The sequence below is a fragment of the Stigmatopora argus genome, chromosome 2, assembly GCF_051989625.1.
Source record: "Stigmatopora argus isolate UIUO_Sarg chromosome 2, RoL_Sarg_1.0, whole genome shotgun sequence".
NCBI lineage: Eukaryota > Metazoa > Chordata > Actinopteri > Syngnathiformes > Syngnathidae > Stigmatopora > Stigmatopora argus.
In genome coordinates, this window is record NC_135388.1 from 18,241,406 (window position 1) to 18,258,849 (window position 17,444).

Here is a 17,444-nt window from a genome sequence, read left to right on the forward strand (position 1 = left end):
TCACAAGGGTCACAGGGGGTGCTGATCATATCTCAGCTGACTCCGGACCAGAGGCGGGGGACACCCTGAATTGGTGGCCAGCCAATCGCAGGGCACGAGGAGACGAACAACCATTCACACTCACAAACATCACTAGGCGCAATTTAGAGTGTCCATTCAGCCTAACATCCATGTTTTTGGAATGTGGGAGGAAACCAGAGTACCTGGAGAAAACCCACACAGGCCCGGGGAGAACATGCAAACTCCACACAGGTGGACTGACATGGATTTGAACCCAGGACCCTAGAGCTATGAGGCCAATGTGCTAACCACTCGCCGCTTAATTTGCAGAATTTAAAATCAATAGCAACTTGGAGAAGAGGTCAAACTGGAGCTGACCATTAAATGTGGCCAGTGGGAATGACTTCGGCCAACCATAAAATTATTTTAGCATTAAAAAGCTGCATGATGTAGCAGGAGGATTTGTAGGATTAGTATGCTACTCCTACTAAAGAGGTACAATTGTACCATTATGGGAGCAGTTGTTCCTTTGTTTCTCAGCAGAGGACAGCCTCCAGGTGGCCGCTCAGCCTTGTCGACTGATGTCATGTCACAACATCGTGGCACGTTAGAGCCTCTTTGCAAACATGAACGCACGCTGCTGCTTTTACTATGGCCGGTACTGCAGTTGATAAACATGCATGGATGAGCATACGTGTACATGCCACAAAATGGAAGCCAATCTGGGGAGACATTTGTTCTTAAAAGACATAAGATTTATATTCTAAAGTGCTGCATAAGATTTATATTCTAAAGTGCTGGCTGCATGAATGCCACAATGTAAAAAAGCATGTTATTACTAATAAATGACTATACAATTTGGGGGGAAAAAATCTATTTCAAATTGACGCTGTTGCGTGAATCTTTAATGCAAATGGAATTTCAAATGACAAGGAGCTATCTACAGAGGCTATGACTGTTTTTCCACAGCCCTCTTTTAAAATTGATGCCCTGCTGATTTATGTTATTAATAACATGCTGGTGAGAAAAGGCAGCAAAAGCGATGAAACAGCTTCGCTCATCTTTCTCTACTTGTGTCTCTCCTTCTCATTGCTCATCCTGTGGGTCCTTTCCATTCCCGCAGTGTCTCACGGTGATTTGATAATTGGCCCCTAGCTCATTGTTATTCAAAACGCTGTCTGAACAATTATTGGCAGACCTCCCAAGCTATACCTCTATAATAGTGGTAACTAAAGACTAAAAGGGGCAGGTAGGCTCAAAGGTCTGAGCTGTTTTTATGCTGATTCAAAGATACTAGGGAGTTTTCTTTCACTTGAAATGGCTAATTCATCTTTAAACATGACAACTAGAGATGTTTAAATAAAAGGAAAGGAGGTAACAAGTATAGCCAAAGTTTGGGTACTCGGACGTTTGGTCGCCGGACGTTTGGTCGGCGGACGTTTGGTCGCCCGGACATTTGGTCGCCGGACGTTTGGTCGCCGGACGTTTGACAACATGACAGAGAGTTTACTGTTGAAACCAGCTCTCAAAATTATATTCATGAGAGAGAGAGAGTTTAATATCTAAATATCTACTGTTGGAACCAGCTCTCAAAATTATATTCACCCGGGCGACCAAACGTCCGGGCGACCAAACGTCCGGACGACCAAACGTCCGGCGACCAAACGTCCGACGACCAAACGTCCGGTCACGAAAGTTTGGACACCAGAAACACACTTGATAGAAAAGCCATTGTTGGTTTTGAAAAAGTTATGACGAATTATTCTCAAAGCATCACAGTTACAGTAAATGGTCATTGATGAATGGTGACTATTGAACACGCAAATTCTAAGAAGTAGAATTAACATGGTTTCACTGGGCCACATTTGGGGTCCTTATGACATCTAGGGAGACCTTAATTTTCGACAATTTGGTGACCATGATGTGATATGAACCTGTATTGTTTCCTTACTTTGTTTTCTATTTTTTTCCCATGCTTTAAAAAAAAGAATAAAAATATAATGGTTTCTAAGATTTTGAGTTTGTAATGCATTGCATACAATAAGCTGAATTGCTAACATAAATGCAATGCATTGTACATCACTTCAATAATTCTATCCTTGTAAGGAAAGACATCTGAATGAAGCAAATTGGATGTCGATGAATGAAAAGACAAAACTAAACCAAAAAAGGTCCAAGTGAGCAATGCACTGAATGTGTCGGCATGGTAATCCTACTACAATTAATATTTTATCGTGGAATAAGGAGTAAAGAGAATGAATCAAAATAAGTGAGGTGGGCACACCATGTTGCGTTTGAAGTTGGCAGTGCACAAGGAATACAAAGTGGTTAGGAATTTGAAATATTTCTGATGAATTCATACTCTTACGAGAGATTAACAAAGCAAGAGGAATAGCAGCACACATAAGCGGATTTTTTTTAAAAAATGTCAGCGGCAATGTTTTAACAGTAGTTCTTTGAATACATAGTTTTTTTACATTTAGATAAACCACAGCTAGAAAGGAAAATATGCATGTTTTAAAGCTCATTTAATCGTTTTGGAATCACACATGACACATTCAATATTAAGATTTAATGGAGGCAAGGGGGAAAAATAAATGTACTCAACAATTTTCTACTAGCAGGCCAGTTCCTTATTCATATTAGCTCCATAATATGACTTAAACCACATGTGTCAAAGTGGCGGCCCGGGGGCCAAATCTGGCCCGCCGCATCATTTTGTGTGGCCCGGAAAAGTAAATCATGAGTGCTGACTTTCTGTTTTAGGATCAAATTAAAATGAAGAGTATAGATGTATATTAAATGTCCTGATTTTCCCCCTTTTAAATCAATAATTGTAATTTTTTGATATGTTTTTCTGTGTTTTTAGTTCAAAAATCATTTTGTAAAATCTAAAAATGTATATAAAAAAATACTAAAACAAACATTGTTTTAAATCTATTTAAAAAAACTGAATATTCAGGGCTGTTAATCCAGTTCTTTTAATTCATTTATGAAAAAAATAAAAAAATCTAAATATTATATCTAAAATGGTCCGGCCCACATGAAATCGAGTTGACGTTAACGCGGCCCGCGAACCAACCCGAGTCTGACACCCCTGTCCTAGCTGAATCCAAATCCCATTCTAAGTCAAATTCTTAAAACGGTGTTTTTAGTTCAAAAATCATTTTGTAAAATCTAAAAATATATAAAAAATCTAAAATAAACATTGTTTTAGATCTATAAAAAAACTGAATATTCAGGGCTTTTAATCTGGTTCTTTTAATCCATTTATAATAAAAAAATCTAAATATTATATCTAAAATGGTCCGGCCCACGTGAAATCAAGTTGACGTTAAAGCGGCCCGCGAACCAACCCGAGTCTGACACCCCTGACTTAAACGGTCCCGAGGGCCTGTCAACGAGTCACTGTTGGAGTTCATGTTTATTAACACTAGTTAATGCTGACAAATCTCACCATGCTGTCCATGTACAGAACAAATCAACTCAACAGTTTTAGGCAGATGTCACCCGGGTAGCAAGTGACAATATTCACAAAGCCAATGACAAGGAGACACAAAGCCGTAGGTTGTCTTATATAAATATCCCCACACAGAAACACTGTGTGACTCACTAAGAGCATACAACAAAGATGCAGACTCAGGAGACAAGTATAATAGCAGAATTTGTCTTGATTTGTAATTTTAGAATCAATTTTGAGGAAGGTTTGTAAGATTTGCCCTTTTGTTGATGAAGCGGTAACCAGAGAGTTATTATGGTAAAGAGTCATGAGTGTAGCTAAAAAGGAGAAAGGATGATTCTTGCATTCTTATCTCCACAGTAAGAAGAAAGAGGCCTGTAATTTTGGTACTCATATGTCGATGTTTAATTCTTTACCATTAAAGGATTGGACATACCTATATCAGCTTGATTGGTAGCGAAGCATAATTACTCCACTTCCAAGTTGAAATGGATTTGGTGTCTATAATGTCTATACTGTCAATGAAAGCGGCCCGGTGGAGCGAGTGGTTAACATGTCGGCATCATAGCTTTGGGGTTCTGGGTTCAAACCCAGGTCGGTCCACTTGTGTTGAATTTTATCAAAATTGCGTGGGTTTCCTCCGGGTACTCCGGTTTCCTCCCACATTCCAAAAAACATGCATGGCGGGCTGATTGGACACTATAAATTGCCTCTAGGTATGGGTGTGAGTATGCATGGTTGTCCGTCTCCTTGTGCCCTGTGATTGGGTGGCCACCGATTCAGGGTGTCCCCCGCCTCTGGTCCGGAGTCAGCTGGGATAGGCTCTAGGCTCCAGCACTCCCTGCGACCCTAATGAGGATAAAGTGATTCAGAAAATGAGATAAGATGAGAACTGTCAATGTCAATCAATCTTTTAAGGGCTACAACCAACACTACCATTTATGAGACTGACTGACTGTAGAACAAAGACAAAATGTCCAGCAATGACAAAAACACAAGACAATCACAACCATCTCATCTCAGGGCAGGGTCTATTTGACCAATCCAATTCATTTCAGAACTCAGTTGTGTCATGTTGTCACAGTCTTTAGATATAATATGATAGGCACATGTTCGGTCTTATATTTTGAACATTAGAGGTGACTGGGTGGCAGAATTTCTTTTATCTACCTCTGGAATTTTATGCATATAATAGGTCAAAATGAGTGCAATCTGGGTGAAGTAAGTCATCTTTGTGATTTGCTCACAATTGCTATCTATCATCAGTAAAACCGCTCTGCAAATTTCAAATGGGTGACAGTGTGATCTTAATGTGCAAGTATTCTTACTTATCTCCCCATTTTATGCTTCCTATTTGCTCCCTTTCCATTGGCTTCGCAAGGTCTAAATATAATCATTTAGCCATCAACACACCCACTCGCCAAAGGCCAATCAGAGCAGAATTTAAATGTACACATGAAATATTCAAATTCAACCCAGTCAGCTACATATTAATGAGAATTGGGCTGTTTCCAGAGGGAAGCAAAGCAAAGGTCCACCAAAAATAGAATGAAAAGAATAATTCTGAGCATTTTTAATGCAAATTGTCTTGCAAATCTGATAAAATGCCATTAATGATTAGAGATATTATGGAAAAAAATGGAAGGTCACCTTTAAAATTGCACTGTTTTTCATTAATTATAACTGAATGAATGAGCAATTCTGCAAAAATGTTTTCAACTATAACTTTCCTGGGGCCCATGAAGAAAAACAAAAAGTAAAGTAACAATAAGCACACCCAGTAACTTAGATCATTCTAAAACATTTAGTTGTTTTGTTTTTCATGATTTGTTAAAATGAAACAACAGGCAGCAGAGGGGATGCTTCATCTTAAATAATTACATAGAGGTTATATAAGATGGAAACAAAATGTTAATATTAAAATTGTGTGGTGAAAAACACAAAGTTTCAAATCTAATTACTAAAGTTTCTTTAACCCAAGCTTTCCAATCAGAGAATATCACAAATGTTAGTCGCAGAGCAATAAACAAACACAAAATAAAAGGCATTCTGGTGGAATTCGGCTCCAAGTCAACTATTTCCAGCACAAAGATACAGAGAAGATCAAACATTGCAGAGTTTATTAGGACCCAGAGTATCTCTGCTAACAACCACAACATAAATAATTTAAAGCTTTTATCAGTCTGCAGCCTCGCCAAGACTCAAAACAAGTTGGCTGGGATTTGTTTGTCTATGAAACAGAGTTTACACGCTCTGGTAGGCAGTGTCCGATTGTCTAATGGAATAAGGAGCATTTAAAATAAAAAACTAATAAATTTCAGGACCGACTAGTTCTGACGTGTACTGTAAAAGGGCAAATTAAATTAAATTTATTGGCATGGAGGTGAGCATGCCGGTCAAAAAGAGGATATTTATATTAACTTTTTATGCAGGCATTCACACGGACCTCCCCTCCTGATGGCAAAAGCTAAGCTAAGCTTTTTGAACGTGGTCAGATCGTAGCGCTCTAGAAAGCAAGGCAGCCTGCTATTGGAACAAAAAAGTCAAGTGCTAGACCCTAAAAAATTACATCCGATCGGGTGTCCGTCAAGACACGGGCAGTCCTCGTCCAACTACGGCACAATAACCATCAGTGTCTCTGGATTTGAACTCAGGACCCCAGAGCTGCGAGGCCGGCACGCTAACCACTCGCTCCACCGGGCCGCTTGGGTAATGGGTATCAAAAAACAAAAATAAAAATACATTTTAAAAAAACAGTTACTAAAAGGCATATTTTCCTTCAACTCCACAAAACGGTACTCGGCCGTTAGGTCGCCGGACTTTTGGTCGCTGGACGTTTGGTCGCCCGGAAGGTTATTGATAATTACCATTTAAAATTGTTGCTCAAATTCCCTAAATACAAACTCCGAATTATTATTTTGTCATACTTAATGCCTTATTAATTATTAGACTAAAGAAAAGCTCCAAATTTCCCGTACTTTTAATTTATTGTGTTTTGTTGGAGAACTTGTTAAGACCCTGACTGACGTAGCTTCTTAAAGGGACAACTCATGTACATACAAACTCTTATACACTCACACGTCTGCTCAGTGAAACTGCTCAGGGCCATTGTTGGCTTTGATTGATGCGTAGACCGTGTTGTTTTACCTTGTTTTGTCGCCGGACTTTTGGTTGCCGGACATTTGGTCGCCGGTTGTTTGGGTCCCGGCGACCAAACGTCCGCGACCAAACGTCCAGCGACCAAAAGTCCGGCGACCAAACGTCCGGTCACGCCACAAAACTGCTCATGTAGACTCTGAATGTATATGTAGCTATTTGCTGTTGGAATTTTCTAAATGAAAATACAGAGGTTGCTTTGAAATACAAACTACTTTGTGAATGTTTCAATTGATGATTCCAGGACGTAGTGGGTGATCAAGAGAGGTTATTCACTGATACTGATCATAGCTTCAGATTTCCAACTCTGCACTCCGAACATGAAGAGCCCAGTGTATGAGAGATAAAAGATGTGTGGGTGGGGGGACTAATCTAATTAAGATCTGAGTACTCAATTAGGCTTGAGCAGGTGAAACAAATTGCAAATAAATGATTTAATTACAACAACCGGCTTAACAGCTGTAAGATGGAGCTGTGCGTGTGTGTTGTTGGGGGGATTTGGAAGAGTAACAGTGAAGGATTGGAGGGGCAGGAGTTCAGTGATGAGGGTGCCTGCATTGAGCCTTGACTGTGTTTATGAGCGTGAAAGTACTTGAGTGCAATGGAGCAGCAAGCTGCTTTATCCAGCCACAAGGCCCCCACATGGTAAGGGCTGGAATCCTTATTTTTCTCATGAGAGCCATGTTCAAAATGAGGTCTTTTTTTTTTCTTAGAAGTAGAAGAAGCCTTTTCAGTTGTTTACCATTTAGCAGCCTGAGATCCACTCAGAGGGCTTCCTAGAGAGTCGAGTCCGGAATTAGTAAAACTGCACTTTCTGGTGCTGTCTGACCTGAGATTTTCTGATAAACAGACACAAAATGGTAAGTGTTCTTGACTTGTCAGCATTGGGTTTTGTGATTTGTATCAAGATGCTGGAGCAAGATAGTTAAGTCACACTGCACTGATGAAATAATCTTGGATAAGTCTTGATTTACAATTGAACTAAAACAATTAAGTACAGAGCGGCCCGGCGGCTCGAGTGGTTAGCACGTCGGCCTTACTGCTCTGGTTCAAATCCAGGTCGGTCCACCTGTGTGGAGTTTGCATGTTCTCCCCGGGCATGTGTGGGTTTCCTCTGGGTACTCTGGTTTCCTCCTACATTCCAAAAACATGCATGGTAGGCTCTAGGCTGATTGGAAACTCTAAATTGTCCCTAGGTATGAATGTGAGAGTGAACGGTTGTCCGTTTCCTCGTGCTCTGCGATTGGCTGGCTGCCGATTCAGTGTGTCCCCCGCTTCTGGCCTGAAGTCAGCTGGAATGGGCTCCAGCACCCCCCGCGACCCTAGTGAGGATAAAGCGGTTCAGAAAATGCATGAATGATTGAACAGTTCAGTTGGAAAGATACACTAGTTAGTGCTGCAACTATTGCTACTAGTGATGCACAAATATTTTAAACTAGTATAATTGTATGAATCAGATGTTCCAAATATTCAATATTTGGCAACCCTGTAACATTAAATTGCTGAACTATTGTGCAGAAATTGCATATGCGTACTGTAGTTTTGGAAGACAGAAAATGGGGAAAACATGAATGGGCAAGACAGTTTTCCTCCTGCTGGTCTTTTTTGATGAGCAGATGCTTCCCTCTGCTGGCAGGAATTGAATATAATATGTATATGTATGTATCTTTTTCTTAATCCCTAAAAAGGTCTTTATGCTTCTATCATTTGAGACGTTTTTTTATTATTATTAAACATGACGCAGTTAACTAACTGACTAAGAAAAGAGGATGGAAAAACTGAACAATATTGATATTTTAAAAAAAATCCCACTTCTCACTAAATTCACAATAGCCCTAAATAGCAACCCCAAATATTCTCTATTATTATTGACTTTAAACTTTGGGTCCCCAAAAGAATACCATTGGTGGATCGACAAATAAAAATTGACGTAGGCTCTCATTCAAATTCAATTGTGACCTTCAAAGCTTAAAGGCATTCCCAATATTTATTTTCCAGAAATTTAATTTCTAGTCATAATGATTATTTTATTATTAATGCTTTTCCCGACACCACACTACATCATTATTAGAATTTCACACTATGGGTTTTAGTTTTTAAAATTATATTTTACATCCAACTGGTGGGTGGCCCAGCGGGTGAGTGGTTAGCGTGTTGGCCTCACAGTTCTGCAGTCCTGGGTTCGATCCTAGGTGGGTTCTCCTGTGTGGAGTTTGCATGTTCTCCCCGAGCATGAATGATTGTCAGTCTCCTCGTGCCCTGCAATTGGCTGGCTACCAATTCAGGTTGTCCCCTGCCTCGTTCCTGAAGTCAACTGGGATAGGCTCCAGCACCCCCCGCGACTCTAATGAGGATAAGCCGTTCAGAAAATGAATGGACGGACGAATGGATGACTGAATGAATGAACTTTGACCTTATAGGAAAAAGAAATAAGTTAATCAACCATATTTGGTTACATACATAAGGATAATTTGAGAATAATGAATGCATAAATACAGTAAAACTACACACTGCGATACTGGAATTTTTGTCAAAGAAAATAATTGTTGTACTATTTTAGTATATTTAAAGGTTCTTTTCAAGTTATTTAAGTTTCTTTCTGTTAATGGCAACCTATATTTTGTTATTACTTCTAGTGTGAGTTGGTGCACACTTTTAGAGAGTTGGATTACAAAACATTTGGTTAAAAAAAAGAAAAAAGACTGAAGACAAACATACCGGAAACCCTCGTGTTTGTTGTTGGAATTTCGCAAGAGTCAGATGTCCTCAGAACTGAGATGCTCAGGTAGTTCAACAGTCCTACTTACTGGTGTATTTACACAATTCTAGCACAGATGGAATAGGGTTCACCTCCTGGGTCAGCTTTACCTTGTGCACATTGATAAATATTTCCCTTTGGTCAGACCCAGGGAAAGATATATTGGCAAGAGAGTTCTCTCTGTATTTCCTCAGCGAGGCCGTACAAGACATCTGATACTTGGAGGCGATACTCAGCCAAAAACCACACTTGCAGATCAGTAACTACCTGCAAAAACAACAAACAACAAAGCATGCTGTGCATAACACTTTGGATTTCATTTGGATTTTTTAAAAGTTATATCGGTTTAGGTTTTAAGCCATGCGTCTTTAAATTGTTGTCAAATACGTGTGCCATAAGTGAACGCAGATGTGTGTATCTTGTGAGCGTCCAGTTTTCTGTCTATAATTAGAGAAGTTGACATCATTCATTCAAGATGGCGCCGTTCACGCGGGAGCCAGTGGCAGTAGCTCTGTACACTCCTATGTTTTTCGTGTTTTACAGCCCTTCTATCTTTTTTTATTTACATTTTAATATTTCTTAATACATTCCTTTTTACTTTACTTTGTACTTTATACTTTAATGTTTTTACTACTTTCCTTGTTCTGTTAGCCTGGCTTCTTTCGGCTACTTCTTTTTTGGAACCGTTCAGCCATGCCTACGCTGTCACACACATGGGACTAGCTGTTACAATACGCAGCAGAAGTAGCAACACCTCGGTGCTGCCGGAGATTCGGAGCTGAACAAAAGTGCCGGGAGAAGAGGCAACATTTCTGACCAACCATTCCATTGTGGGATAAGATGGAGGAGCTGTCGGCGCTTACCAGCAACGGAGTTGAGGGGCTCCACTCTGCTACTGTTGTCTTCAGCTCCAGAATACTGAGGAACTGTGCGGATAAGCTTGGAAGAATGACTCTGCATATTCTCTACCTCGGTCACAGTCTGCAGAAGTTCCCCATCTCGTGGAAGACTTCCTGTGTGTGGTTCCAGTTTTTGTCCAACTTTACAACGTCTTTTTGAGTCTATTTGTTTTTGCTACCGAAACCAAGATGGCGCCGTTCAAGTGGCAGCCGGTGGCGGTAGCTCCGTCCACTCTTGCTCGTTTTGTGTTTTTACTGCTTTTCTGTCTTGATGATTTGATTTGGTGATTCTTAATGATCCCATTGACTTTGATTTACTTTGTACTTTGTGCTTTTGCTTTTGCTTTTGCTTTTGCTTTGTTGTTCTGCGGCCTTTGCGACTGTACTGTTTAACTTATAACTATGCCTTTTCTTGCTACTGTCACAATGAAATTTCCCGAATACGGGATGAATAAAGTTATCCAATCCATACTTGGCTTGTTTATACACTTCTGCTACTAGTGCCAGTGTATGATGTTCATTCAAGTTCAAATTTGTCAGCAGCATGATGTATTTGTAACCAAAGGGGAACTTTGGAATCAGACTGCGTTACTACAAAGAGACCCTGGGATATAAAATAGTTGAATGGACATACAGTTAGGGCTGTACAATTATTCAAATTTGTATCGTGAACTCAGACTGGGAAGTTATTTTTATTTTTTCTTCTACTGATCAAAACGATTTGACTTTGATTTCGATCAACAGCAGAGGGTAGTCTTGGACAAAGTGATAAATTTGGCACCATTTGAGCTGATCTACATACATTAGTGCATGCATGTGTATCACAGACACAGAAACCCAGATCAACTGCACCAAAAACGAAAAAGGATACATCACCCTTTTTTTATTCACTTAGTTGTCTGAGTTTCATTTTGATGAATTAAATTTGAAATCCTAGCTCGAATTTTTACACTGAGCCTTACAAGCAGTCCATCTCCACCATTAATTTCATATATGGTAACATTTCATACAGTCAATATAGTATCTGATGTAAAAGAAAATACTAGAACAGACCTGTATTCATTCAGTCATTTTCCCTACTGCTTATTCTGACCTGGGTCGAGGGGGTGCTGGAGTCCATCCCAGCCAACTATGAGCAGCCGGCGGATGACACACTGAATTGGTGACATGCCAATCGGATGACACAAGGAGACGGACAACCATTCACACTCACACCCATACTTAGGGGTCTTCAAACACCGTACGCTGCATGTTTTTGGGATGTGGAAGGAAACCGTAGTAACTGGAGAAAACCCATGCAAGCTCACGGAGAACTTGCAAACTCCACACAATGAGGACCCACGTGTGATCGAACCCTTGACCTGAGAATTGTGATGTGGAAATACCAACCACTCTGGTCCCCGGACGTTTTGCGTCCAGGGACCAAGTGTCCGTCGACCAAACGTCCGGTCACGACTCTTTACCCTACTATTACATTGAAATCTCTGTGAAATATTTTAAATACATTGGGTTTTGAGAATTACATGGTTCACGTAGTCTAATCAGTGTGTAATAAAAAATAAAATTGAACATTTTTTTGGTTCATCCGTGTGCATTAATATTGTCCAATTGACTTTTTTAGACTGAGGGCTACATTGGGAAAATGTGTATTTGCTGTAAATTGGGAATTCCTCTGTAATGGAGCCAAACTTTACATTGTTGTGGCAGGATTCCTGAGTGCACCATGAAGGCTTGAATTTTTCTTATTGACTGCACACAGTGATGGACAGTAACGATACAAAAATTGGCATCTTTGCTCTTCTAACATTACACCAATAACAATTACAATGCTATGATATAACTTAATATACACAAATAACTAACAAGCTTTCTGGTATCAATCATTTGAAACATGCTGAAGGATTTTTTTTAATACATTCTCCCGACACGCACCCTAACAAATCAAATTCCAGGTCAAAGTAATCTGTTAGAGCATCAGTGCGTCAGAAATGACAACAAATGACGGTGGACGAAGATTTCAAAAACATGGTCAGGAAGTGGGGAAAGAAAACGGAACCAGATGAGCTTAGAAGTCACAGAGATGAAGAGAAGCCAAGGAAGCTGATTGTGAAAATGGGAACCATGTTGAAGACATTCTCTTCAAATCAATACCATGTGTGCTCCAGAACCGTATGATCCCTTAAATGAACTTTATTGAGGCAACCAGGTACTTCAGATCCTTGCAAAAACATTAACCGGGCCTCACTTGGGGTCTAATGAAAACAAAGGGGGGCCCCCCGGTTCCTATTCGACCCATATACTGTCTGAGTAATTATATGTTAATGGAAAAAATATTTGCAATTAGTGTAATTTCCACACTATAAGTTGCATGACCCAAATTTTACAAAATATAAATAAATAATAAATGATCTAGGCCGCACCTAAATATAAGCCCCACGTTTCCATGTATTAATGTGGGATATTTATCACATATGTTATACAGAAACATTTGATTGATCAGAAATATGTTAAAACCAAATTAACATTAACACTACGAGTGTGTATATTTTCACCGATGTAAAATTTGCAGTGTTCAAAATCATCTGAAGTCCCAAATTAAGCCTCTGAAGCTGGTGATTGGACCATCAAAACATTTGGCAGGTGTGTCGCCCACTCTTTCTGCTCCCAAAAATATCATCAGTTAAAATCTAATATTTGTGCGTACTGTAAATGAGCTGAGTTTGAGTATGCCTGGACAATAAGTACTTTTTTGTTGAGTGAAATGGAGCATCAAGTTTATTTTAATGAGAAAATCTCCCTTGACTAGATTTTAGGAATATGTTTTGTTGAAATTTAAAGCCTCATGGACCCTCCTAAGGGCCCCAAATGCTGCCCTGGGGAGCACTGTTAATCCATCAGTCCAATTAGCATTTGCTAATCACCGAAATGAGAGGTCCGATTATGAAATAACGAGAACCCACACACGTCTATTGAAATTCCAGAGATATTGAGAAACAGCAAATACAGGATCCTGGTCAATACTTCTTATGCTGAATGCTAAACAATCAGAAAAAAGGAAGTAGCAGTACATGTCGTAACGCTAGGCAAAGATGTATATACTACAATACATATATATACTCCAAATGTGTGGCCTCACAAGTGCTTTACGATACTGCATGCACAAATAAAATCGCCGGCCTCCGTCATCCATGGTTGTCTGGGTGAAGACCTTTTCAGTTCCGCTTTTCCCACAGTAACTGGATACATCTTTTCATCAATCTTTTACTATACTGCTGAAAAGGTTTTATTGCAAGCAAACCAACAAGTCATCTGTTTTCTGAGCTTACCTACTTTAACTTACCTAATGTGCTACAGGTCACGGGCAGAACAAGGTGATCGTCCAGACGTGCCATCCAGGACCCTTTGGCCATGTGTCATTGAGCTTCAACCTGTGAGTGCAAAAATAGAAGTATTTCCAGTTGGCTCTCCATTGCTCTCTAATTACATTGATTTCTCTATCCCCATCAACAATCTATTACCGCATTTTCTGGACTATAAGTCACACCTGAGTATAAGTTGCACCAGCCAAAAAATGCATAATTAAGAAGGAAAAAGACATATCAGTCGCACTGGAGTATAAGTCGCATTTTTGGGGGAAATGTATTTGATAAAATCCAACACCAAAAACATGTCATCTTGAAAGGCAATTTAAAATTAAAATAAAATAGAGAACAATAGGCTGAATAAGTGTACGGTATACTAACATTACATGACTGACACACCTGGTAATTTCAGTAGCGACGTAACACATTAAGAGCTATTCAGATGACTCTGGCATAAAGAACATGCTAAAAAGTTGACCAAACTATCAGCTTCACTCCAAATCACTAAATCCAATGAAATTTTCATCCTCGGTGTCACTTTTAAACAACTCCCCCAACTCGGGAGGTAGACGCGATTAGCTTTTTTTTTCTTTTTTTTCTTCATTTCAGTAAGGGTAGCCTCCGCTTTTCGCAAGTCCCTTACATGTTTCTCGCTAACTCCAAACTTTCTTTCTGCTGCTTGACTACCATTTTCAGCTGCATATTTCACGATTTGAAAATAATGTGAAATGATATAATAATGTGTTCATAATTTCACACAAGTTGCACCCAAACTATGAAAAAAAACTGCGATTTATAATCCGAAAAATACGGCAATCTCGCCGTCACTCAGTTTAAGAGTCTGGATGTCGTCCTTATTTATTATGCTGACTACTTATTTATTACTATTTATTTATTGATTATTTATCTGTGTTGTTGTGTTGACTACTTATTCATTAATGACTTGTATATTGATTATTTATTTGTCTGTTTGTTGTTGTTATTTGTGCACTTCGTGGTAAAGCATTAAATCTCATTATACTTGTATAATGACGATAAAAGGATTCAATTTAATATGTGAAGCATGTGCAGATACAAGCATTTTCACATTTCCCTAGTTGTCCATTAAAATACCAATTCTTATTGTTTAATATGAAAATGTCCCTTGACCTAAATTAAGGAATACGTATCTAGTAGAGAAAAAAATACAAGTACGACTTTTAGTTGTATAATACGGAAGCATATTGTACGTAAGCTTATTGCATTCACCTTACAAACCCAAAAAATTAATAAATTTGAAAAACAAAGGAAGAAAAAAAATTGATTCAAAAAAACAACCCGAGAAAAAATAATAATTTGAAAAACGAGGAAGAAAAAAAATAATTCAAAAAATAACCAGAGAAAAAAAAATAATTAGAAAAACGAGGAAGAAAAAAAAATAATTCAAAAAACAACCCCTGAAAATTAATTAATTTGAAAAACGGAGGTTTCAAAAAATAATTAATTCAAAAAACAACCCCAAAAATAAATTCATTTGAAATACGGCCTGGGTTTTATTTTTATTTTTAAGGTGAATGCAATAAGCTTCCCTAGTATAATACACAGTTGGCCAAACATTTTTTGATTCTCTCATTCAACTGAATGGTGAAGAGCAGGGGTGGCCAAGTCCGGTCCTTGAGAACCCCTATCCAGTCTGTTTTCCATGTCTCCCTCCACCAACACACCTGAATCAAATCACTGGGATTGGTATGAAGCTTCTGGACAGTTGCTGATGAGTTGATCATTTGATTCAGGTGTGGTAGAGGAGGGAGATATGTAAAAAAAAAGACTAGATGGGGGCTCTCGAGGAATGGACTTGGCCACTCCTGGTGAAGAGTCCCAGAAAATAAGAGCGCAGGTGGAGACTGACTGGCAATGCAAAAAGTTAGCTATCTGGAAAAAAAACCTGTTGATTTGTAGGGGTTATTGGTGGTGTTATTCTCAACCCATCTCCATTTTAATGCAGTACAATGGTTCCACTTATGGCTACATCAAAAGGTGAGAGTTAAAATGACTAATAATTTGTGTCATAGTGTTCTTGAGAGGGCAGCTCGGCGGCTGAGTGGTTAGCGCGTCGGCCTCACAGTGGGGGTCCTGGGTTCAAATCCAGGTCGGTCAACCTGCGTGGAGTTTGCATGTTCTTAGTGTGGGATATCAACGGTCAGAAGCATATCAACCGTCAGAAGCATATCAACCGTCAGAAGCATATCAACGGCTTTGCGGTCCTGGAAAGCCATGAGACTGGTGGCTGCCAACTGTTCCTTCATTGCTACAAATCCCTGCTGAGTATAATTTCGCTGCGTGGGTTTTCTCCGGGTACTCCGGTTTCCTCCCATATTCCAAAGACACACGTGGTAGACTGATTGGACCAAATTGCCCCTAGGTATGAGTGTGAGCGTGAATGGTTGTTTGTCTCCTTGTGCCCTGCAATTGGCTGGCCACCAATTCAGGGTGTCCCCTGCCTCTGGCCCGAAGTCTGCTGGGATAGGTTCCAGCACCCCCCGCGACCCTAGTGAGGATAAGCGGTTCAGAAAGAGATGAGATGAGTGTACTTGAAATCCAAAAGCAATCAACTGCTATTGACAGAAAAGCACATTCTTTTCAGTGAGCGACTATGAGGAAAAAAGACAAGCAGTGTCATTATAGCATATGAGGACAAATGTTCTTGGCAGTTTTGACAGACTATTATCTTCAAGGCCATGTTCATCTGATGTGTCAAGGACCACCTGCTTGTTTGTGCTCATGACACATTACACATATGTTGTGGATATATGGGTATGGATATATGCAGCAGACTAAAGAGTTACACAGGTTAACAAAGTAACAATACGTCATCGCAGGACAAAGTAGATAAATTGGGGGATATTGGGGGGACTCATCGGCCCAAGACATGAAAGTGTCCCAAATTTGAACTTTGGTCTCTATTGGTGTATTTTTTATTTTTATCGTGAGCCAGAGTAAGTTAAGATCTTAAAGTTAAGAGGAAAATGAGACCAAGCTTCAAATACAGTCACATTTGCTGGAGTGCATTTTGCTGTTTATTGAATGGGAAAAATAGTCAAACACAAATTAAAAAAATGATAACGTGCAAAAAGCTAATATTCAAATGAAGAATAATGTATTTAAATTTTGAAGATTAATTTAAAATACAAGTACATTAAGTTACTATGTTGGTCATGCACTTTATTAAATTCCTAAAGGTACCATAATGCAGTATTTACCACTTAAGTAGAGCTTGCTCGCTAAATAAGCGAAAAAAATAAGGAAAATAATTATTTAGATGTTAAAGATTTTCTTTAACTACATGCAAGGACAAGTAAAGAAAGACATTGACCATGTTAAGCGTATAGATACTTGAGTAAGGTCACATCAACTGATAAGTGTGTATTGTTGCTGCAATAACCTTATGTTGTGCTTCAGCAGTTTGGCCACTAATTCACAGCTTTGTGTTTGCATGTGAGGAATTTGTAGAAACAGCTTTGACCTCAGCTGAGGATGTAACACATGGGTATAGTGTGTAAGTTCACCTTGCGGGGAAAAAGTAAACCTTGAGATGACGAGCTGAACAGACAGAACTCAAATGAATACAAGTGCTGGCTCAAACAGAAAAGGTATGTACAGTGTCTAGGAACCCTGAATTTTGAATCACCCGTTAACTCCTTATTTCTCAAGGTTGTCTGGGTGTTCATTGCCTTATAAGAACTCCAGCGAAAGCCACTTGTTCTAAGCCAAATAATGCATTAGCCTCACAGAGCCACAAAGAGCACACTGGGTCAGTCTATAATTATCTT

The 17,444-nt window shown here is 39.3% G+C and overlaps 1 protein-coding gene across 1 annotated transcript in view; it reads left to right on the plus strand.

The window, feature by feature from the left end:
- Positions 1-7,094: 7,094 nt before the first annotated feature.
- LOC144070704 (uncharacterized) overlaps positions 7,095-17,444 on the plus strand; it is a 43,433-nt gene continuing 33,083 nt past the window's right edge. Inside the window, exons 1-2 of the mRNA XM_077595135.1 lie at positions 7,095-7,261; positions 13,628-13,703. The gene's annotated coding sequence lies outside the window, so the exon portion shown is untranslated. The remainder of the gene's footprint in view (positions 7,262-13,627; positions 13,704-17,444) is intronic.